Source organism: Protomyctophum bolini (assembly GCF_963924005.1).
Source record: "Protomyctophum bolini genome assembly, chromosome: 20".
Taxonomy (NCBI): Eukaryota; Metazoa; Chordata; class Actinopteri; order Myctophiformes; family Myctophidae; genus Protomyctophum; species Protomyctophum bolini.
Window position 1 is genome coordinate 37,849,133 of NC_137881.1, and position 7,932 is coordinate 37,857,064.

Genomic DNA, 7,932 nt, shown 5'->3' on the forward strand with positions numbered 1-7,932 from the left:
TAGAATTTGTAAATGTTATTGTAGCCTATCTGGGAACCTTTCTTAACCCTTGAGGGGGTCATGTCGATCAATGTGATCGCTTCAAAATGAAAATTATTTTAACATAAAAAATAATTTGTATAGCGCTATTGTGGAAATCGACTTTAACACGATATAACTCATAGGCCTACACCACTTAATTCACCTTACATCTATATAGCTTTCATCATAATGTGTCAAAGTGAATTGGAGTATAGGCCTATAACAAATTCATTGATAATCAAATGTTATACCAATGGATAATAAAACTTTGGGTCGGTGACACAGCAAAAACGAATTTTGTATGAAATTTTGTATGAAATTTGGCAAATAACTTCATGTGCTATCCTTGCTATGTTGCGTTTTCCAGTCTAACCAAGAGACATGAAAAAGAGGCCGCGCAAATCAACGTGTTCCCACGTTACAAAATACAACAACTGTGCAACCTAATCTATATGTTATTGTAGTCTCTCTTTGAACGCAATTGTGTTTAGAGTTTGTGTGTGTGTGTGCGCGCGCGCGTGCGTATTTGGGGATATTTTATCATTTGAATCCCTTAAATCTATCAGCTTTATAATCTGCAGAATTTTCTTGAAACCAGAAGGCCTAACAAATGTTTCTAGCCTTGAAAAAATAATTTGCATCTATGACATTAACATGCCAAGGAAGAAAAAAATCTGCACTTCTCGTCCAAAAACACTAACATTTGCGTAATATATAGATTGTCTAATGAACTTGCAACCATATACCTATACTAATAAGTAATTCATGTCTGTGTTGGACTGCGTTTGTATAGCTGATTATTTTTGCTATTGGACGTTCACTGTGTTGCATTGCATATGCTTGCCTGCACTGACACGTTAGCCTACTTTATATATTATAGGCCTACTGATCTTTTATTTTATTTTATTGGGTGATATGCATGATGCTTTTTTTTTAATCATTTAAACCCTTAACATTATTAACACAAATCAAGGATTAACGAGGGATTGGTTTATACATTATATATTTTAGTTAATTAGCTGTGATTTCCCCATGCACCCACGATTTTACGTCATCTTCTCACAAATGCCAATTCAAATGCCAGTCCACCAATTTGCTGACCCACAAGTCTGCTTTCCAGTCTAATCATTAACACCTGCATTTGAAAGAGACATGATTATGAAAGAGGCCGCGAACATCAAAATGAAGAATTCATGTAAACACTTCGGGGATCCCACGACACAAAATACAACAACCATACAACCTAACCTATATGTTATTGTATAGCCTCTCTTTGAAGTTAAGTGTGTGTGTGTGTGTGTGTGTGTGTGTGTGTGTGTGTGTGTGTGTGTGTGTGTGTGTGTGTCGTGTCTCTCAGCGTATGGCCTCGGAGCAGCCCCTACAGATTTCATTTTATTGGCATAATGCATATGATGCATTTCATTGATAATTTAAACTCTTAACTTTATCAACACGAATCAAGGATTAACGAGGGATTGGCTTGAAAATACATTATATATTTTATAGCATCCTATCTATTTTATTTTAACCTTAATGAAATACAGAATAGCAGAAATGTTTAAATAATACAAGTTAAACCATGAGCATTAGGCTACATATAGCGTTTCTAACCGTTTATATGAGGTTTTTATTTTTATTTTGCATAGGCCTATACTGTAATTTTGTATGTCATTGTTCCCCATGCATTCAATATGAATGACTCCAAATTATAATTATAAACAATTAACTCATAGCTTTGTTGGGTTTAAAATCCTCTTAGCAGAACATGTACTTTCTTGTGCTTTTTTCTGTTAAATAAAGTTAATAAAGTATTCAATGAATCAAGCAAGTCTATATCATGCTATTAAAACAGTGAAAGCTAATCATTTTAGTTGCTCATTTCATTCCTGAAACCATGTGTGAATCTTGGATGGAATAAAACAAGTATTGTAGTTGAACATATATTTATTACACAAATAAACGCAGAACACATGAAATATACAAAAACAGGAGGAACAAATGTAAAAAATTGTCTTTCAGTCTTTTACCGCGGTGATATGCATATGATGCTTTTTTTTTGGATAATTTAAACCCTTAACATTAACACAAATCAAGGATTAACGAGGGATTGGCTTATACATTGTATCCTTCCCCATGCACCCACGATTTTACGTCATCTTCAGCGCTCGCGCACACAAACACACACACACACACACACACAGTCACACACACACACACACACACCCACACACTTTTCAATTCAAGACACACCTCCAGCATTCTGCACCATAACATTACGATGCCTTTTGACATAATATTAAGGGTCAGCTCAACACGAGGGATGATGTAGTAACGATCTTGTATTCAAGTATACTTTATCTGTTACAGATTGTTCAAATAAACCGTACATTACCTATTAAACTGTGAGGCATTGATAGACTATAACGTGCATAGAATTACATTAAAACAAAATAGTTCAAAAGACAGCATTCTGATTATTTATGCATGCTGCCACCTGCTGGCCGTTTACCGGTAATCCACAATCAGAGCTAGAACTTGACAATGGCATTAAACAAGTTGACATTAAACATCAAATATATCATTTTCAGATGAATTACAGATTAATCATTTGATGAATTTGCCATGTAGCTTGTGGAGCTGACAACCAATTTTACCCACCTCTTTACATTTGTAAACCTGATATGCTTCCAACTATGAACATAGTGTCGATGTCATGCTTTCAAGGGACACAAAACACAGCGTGGTGTGTTTTGTGCGTGCTGAACATACAAATATCTCTTGGCCCCATCATCTAAGTTAAACTCCAACACCTTTATTTTGTTTTACTTGTAGCTCAGGTGATACATTCAGACCATGTATGTATGGCCTCCATTCACTAGGAGCTTGTATATCAAACACTACCATACATGTTAGTTATATAAATATACACACAAAATTTGATCCCTATCAAAGTTTGAGTACATGAGACATGGATATCTGTGGGGGCTAACAGCTGTTCCAATATGCACCATACAACTATGCAGTATAAATACTATAAACATACACCTTCTCATTTATGTCACATAGGCCTACAAATTACAGATCAGTTTTAAAATTAGTAGCCTACTTGTCTTTCAATGTTCACTTTCAACTCTGTGAAATAGTTACAGTACAATAATGTTTAATTTTACCTTTATGTGTAATTAATTATATTGCCTAGATTTGAATATCCTATGCAAGTACTAGGCTGTGAAAACACATCCTGACAACATACCTGCAGATGCGCACCATACCTGGGTTACTCTTCTGAACAACCCTAATCACAAATATCATGTTTGTACACCAGTGAAAGATGACCCTGAGCATGTATACATGTCGGACAGAAACCCTGTAGAGATCAAAACATGTGACATTGCGACACAATTTGAGCTTGCAGAAGAGGTATTTTTTCCTGGCATGGCGAGGGAAGCTGATGTTGACGTTTCCAGGGAAAAGCAGGCTCTCTCGGATGTTGGGGAGATGGTAAAAGTGATGTCATCTGGCCTGCCAACAGCAACCATGGCTCCTAGAATAAATGTTTTTTGTCATGTCAATCTCAGGTTGCACTCTTCACACAGGCAGACAGATACAGAAATCTCCATACGGGACACAGACAGATGGTTAAAACAGGTATTGCATACTAGGTTCCCAACTAGCATCGTTCCCAGCTAGGTTGGTGGCCAACGGGCACAGGTCTAATATACAAAAAATAATGACAATGATGATTTGAAATACCAACAGGTGGCTGAACTTGTAAATTGTTTTTTCTAATTAGACCTTCGCTAAGTCCCTCCCCAACATTTCCATAGGCTCTAAAACTTGTGCCATATTATTGTCTTTTGTAATATTTTCTTTGCAGATCTGCTACACTGTTTGGGTAATGTTCCCCTGCGTACAGAATATGGATGCTGGGGTTTCACATTCTTTTTCAACTTCACGCATCTAGCTTTGTACATTTCAATGTATACATTCCCTGCACCAGCTCTCAATGGGGTGTTCAGGTCACACACACACACACACACACACACACCTTCTCCAAGGCCTCTCGGACCACCCGCTCTGTCTCTCTTGTCTTGCTTCATCACGTCCTTGGTGTACTTGAGCAGGGTGTGAGGCGACCCCCAACTGGCGTTCTTGGTCTGCGTCGAGGCCGACAGCTTCTCAGGCTGCTGTATTGGGTACGAGGAGACGGGCTCTCCTGGCTGGGGATCACTGCTTCCATCTCAGGCTCTGGATCCTTGGTGTGAAACACAACAGAAATGTAGTGGAAATCTGCTCCATGTGTGTGCACGTGTTTGTTTATATCCATAACTTGGAGTAAATCATTTTCTAGATCAGTCGACATCGTTTTCACATCAAGTAGTAACATATTTCTTAACCTGTTCTGCTTAAGTAGTTTACATGAGTTTGAGCTGTAAGACACATGGTCATATTTATGAGTTATTATAGTTACCATTGTGACACTATTCCTATTTGGATTCAGCTGGTTGATTGGAACGGCTCTTCTTAGCCTTTGGTTCCTGGCTGCCTTTGAGCTGGACAACACAACACAACACACAGTGGATGGGTCCGTCTGATCCATGACAGTAAACAGTTTACAATTGATGAATATGATGGACAGCTGTCAAAGTAATTTGAAGGGATAATTCGTTTGGGGAGATTTTTCCCACTTATCCAGAATCATAAAATCGAATGGTTGCCTCTGCGTGCTGATTTGAAGTAAGTTTGGTTAACCTCATTTCTGAATCTTTATACCATCAAACGTTCAGGAATGTGTATAGGCTACCGTCAAATAGTACTATAGCTGAGGGAAACATTTTAGTGTTAGAGCTCAAATAAGTACAAAGAAGCTGGGAAAAAACACTTGAGTTAATGTTGTAGATTCATTTTAGATCCCCCACCCCCTTAGATAGCAATTCTGTAGACTTAGATAGCATTTGATACAGACTTATAGCATGTTATGTAGACAGCATAAGTGCATTGTATGTAGTCATAGCACGTCATAGTACATATGTGTAGCATAGTAGTATAGATGTATAGCTTATATGTATAGTTTCATTATAGATATTCCACTGTTACTTTCTTAGCTACGCATGTCTCATGATAAATGTCTTTATGTGATGTATTCCCATGCTTTTTGTTCTTGCTTAATGTAAGTCGCTCTGGATTAAGAGCGTCTGCTAAATGCCTAAATTGTAAATTGTAGATCTGTACATTCAGGTGTCAGTCCACTTCATTTTCATAGAGGTACTGGAGGAGGTGTTGCGGGCTGAATACATTGATTACGAGTGGTGAATATTGCTTGCAATCTCACGATAGATATATCATGATACAGAGGCCATGATACGATATATATATATATATATATATATAGACTCCCGCACTCTGGCTGATATTGACAATAAGCCTCTCTGACTTACGTGACTTCAAATTAATGACATTACAATTACTATATAATAGTTATATTACTATGTACCTCAATGGCCATACAGGTTGTGGAGTACAGGGCAGCGCAGTTCTCATTGATGAGGACTTCAGAACAGTCGGCTGGATTGTGGGCCAGATCTGCTCATAATGAAGGTTTGGTGAGATGACAGTTTCACCCCAGAGCAAAATGCTGTCCTCGTCTCCATTCTGTAATCAGAGAAAGATTTAAAAGAACCAATTCAACATGTTGACAAGTGCAGAACACAACACAAATCTTAAATGAAAAGTTTAACCATCCTTCTAAAAAGGTATGGAAAGTAATTGTGATGCACAATATATCAGTAGCATATCAAAATATCCCTATCAGATCTTTCTCAAAATAATCCAGATAAATTAAGATATTGATGGCAATAATAATGTGACTGACTGACCGTCAATCTTTGTACTCACAGAACAGCCATTCTGCCTGTCTCTGTCGCTTTTGTTTTGTGTATTTCTAATGTTTGAAAGCAGCAGATTAATGATTCAAGTGTCTAGTACCTCTAGACACTAACAAATATAGTAAAATCTTTAGTAAAAATAAACTTTTGATATTTCTACATTAAATGTGTGTACTCATCTCATTCAGTAGACATTCAGTAGTGAAAACACACTTAAACAGACACAAAAGAGTATAGGCTATTTATTGATTGATGTAATACTTTATTAACAGGTCTTCTGTATAATATCGTAATCGGTCAGAATCTGTATTGGCAGATATAGCCTGCAAAATAATCAGAGATATCGCGGTCTTCATAATGTGCACCCCTAGAAATTAATTTAATGGTAGATAATCAAGCATTGTACACATGTTATGTGTTAATTAGATGTTCTGTGTATATTTATATGATGCCACCCTATGGTCACGAATGTTAGAATTGTGCTCCGACAGGTATTAGCAATCATTTTAATCTGAACGGTGGCCATTTTATCTGTTTTCATTGTGCTTTCAATTAATCGACACACATTGTAGGCCTATCGTATTTATAGTTGAAAAGTTAACGTTGCGTTAGGTAGCCAGCATTAGCGCTGCTACGCCACGGTGTGACTTAAGTCTCAACACTCATAAATACATTCGACAAGAGCTACGGACCACGTTAAATCATTGTATTTACCCATGATGTTACACATCTATTGATTATTCTGTGTTTAATTTACCATAATCTTGTCAAAGCTCCGGCTGCAGCTTGTTTTGGATTCTGCCCCCCCCGCCAAAGCAGTGCGTTATCTTGCTTGCGTATGCAATGATGATCAATGATGCAGATGCATGTAGTTGTTTTTTGTTTACTAGGGAGTCCATATCACTTCCGGTTCAACGTTCATTTAATTTCTATACTTTCATTGATGCATTGCTGCCACCTGCTGGACGTATTATCCGCAACCATCATCATATTAACATTGAATTGTAGTATTGTTTTATTACTTCTAAAGGTATAATCACTGCTGTTAATTACTTTGTCTTATGATAAAGCTGAAAAGCTTTATAATTTATCATTGCAAAAATGTCATCAAATTACAATATATTTCTCATGGATATTTCACATATTGTGAAGTGAATCAATCTTTCAAATCAGGCATTTTAGACCTGTTAAAATATATTTGATTAAATCACTGAAAGCTTACTTGCTTTAAAGATAGACCTATATGATATTTGAACGTTTTTTTACAAGTAAAAGTATGCTCTTCAATACAATTTATGTTAAGCTCATTCATGCTTTTATATTTATGCTCATATTGATTGATTTATTTGCTTTTTTTGGGCTTATTTTGCTTATTTTTTACCTTTTTGCCTACATTGTAAAGCATTATTCATACATTACAAATGATTAGTAGACACAGTTATAACTTTACTTACTTTATTCTGCCACTTTTTGGGCATCATACTACTTCCACATACTTTATTCCGCTTTATGCAGTTATTTATGCTTAAACTATAGTTTTTCCAAATGTTCATACTTTTTAAAACTTTTACTTCAGCTTTAATACATTTTCTACTTTTGTTTACAATATGCTACAGTCCCGAAATTTTGATTATGGATTTAGACCACCAATGGGAACACTATTACTCCGGTCCCCGAGTTTCAAACTTGACACGGCAAAAACTTTATACATTGCAATTTATGCGAGCCCACGCAGTTTCTACAGGAACTGCCTTTCTAGTTCTTTATTCCGCCGCTTTTTTTGACACCCTACTACTTCCACATACTTTATGCTAGAATTTTAGTTCAAACTTCAGACTGTTCAGCTCTTTGCAGTTATGCTTGCTTGTAGGTGAATTTTTACAAAGTTTTATACTTTTTATACTTTTTAACTTTTAAACTTTTTTTTACATCCTTTATAATGAGAGTCGATGGAAGAAAGGTCCCATTTTTCACAGTTAACTTTTTTGAGCTCTTATTACTCCGTCATACTTTCACTTTGAAACTT

General features: G+C 36.3%; 1 long non-coding RNA gene across 1 annotated transcript; it reads right to left on the reverse strand.

The window, feature by feature from the left end:
• Positions 1-937: 937 nt before the first annotated feature.
• Positions 938-6,783, reverse strand: LOC308335080. Its single transcript, XR_013965971.1, has 6 exons — positions 6,664-6,783; positions 5,516-5,673; positions 4,493-4,574; positions 4,070-4,276; positions 2,211-3,565; positions 938-1,079 (listed from the first exon to the last, which is right to left on the reverse strand). It is a non-coding gene; the product is annotated as an uncharacterized lncRNA (long non-coding RNA).
• Positions 6,784-7,932: the final 1,149 nt, after the last annotated feature.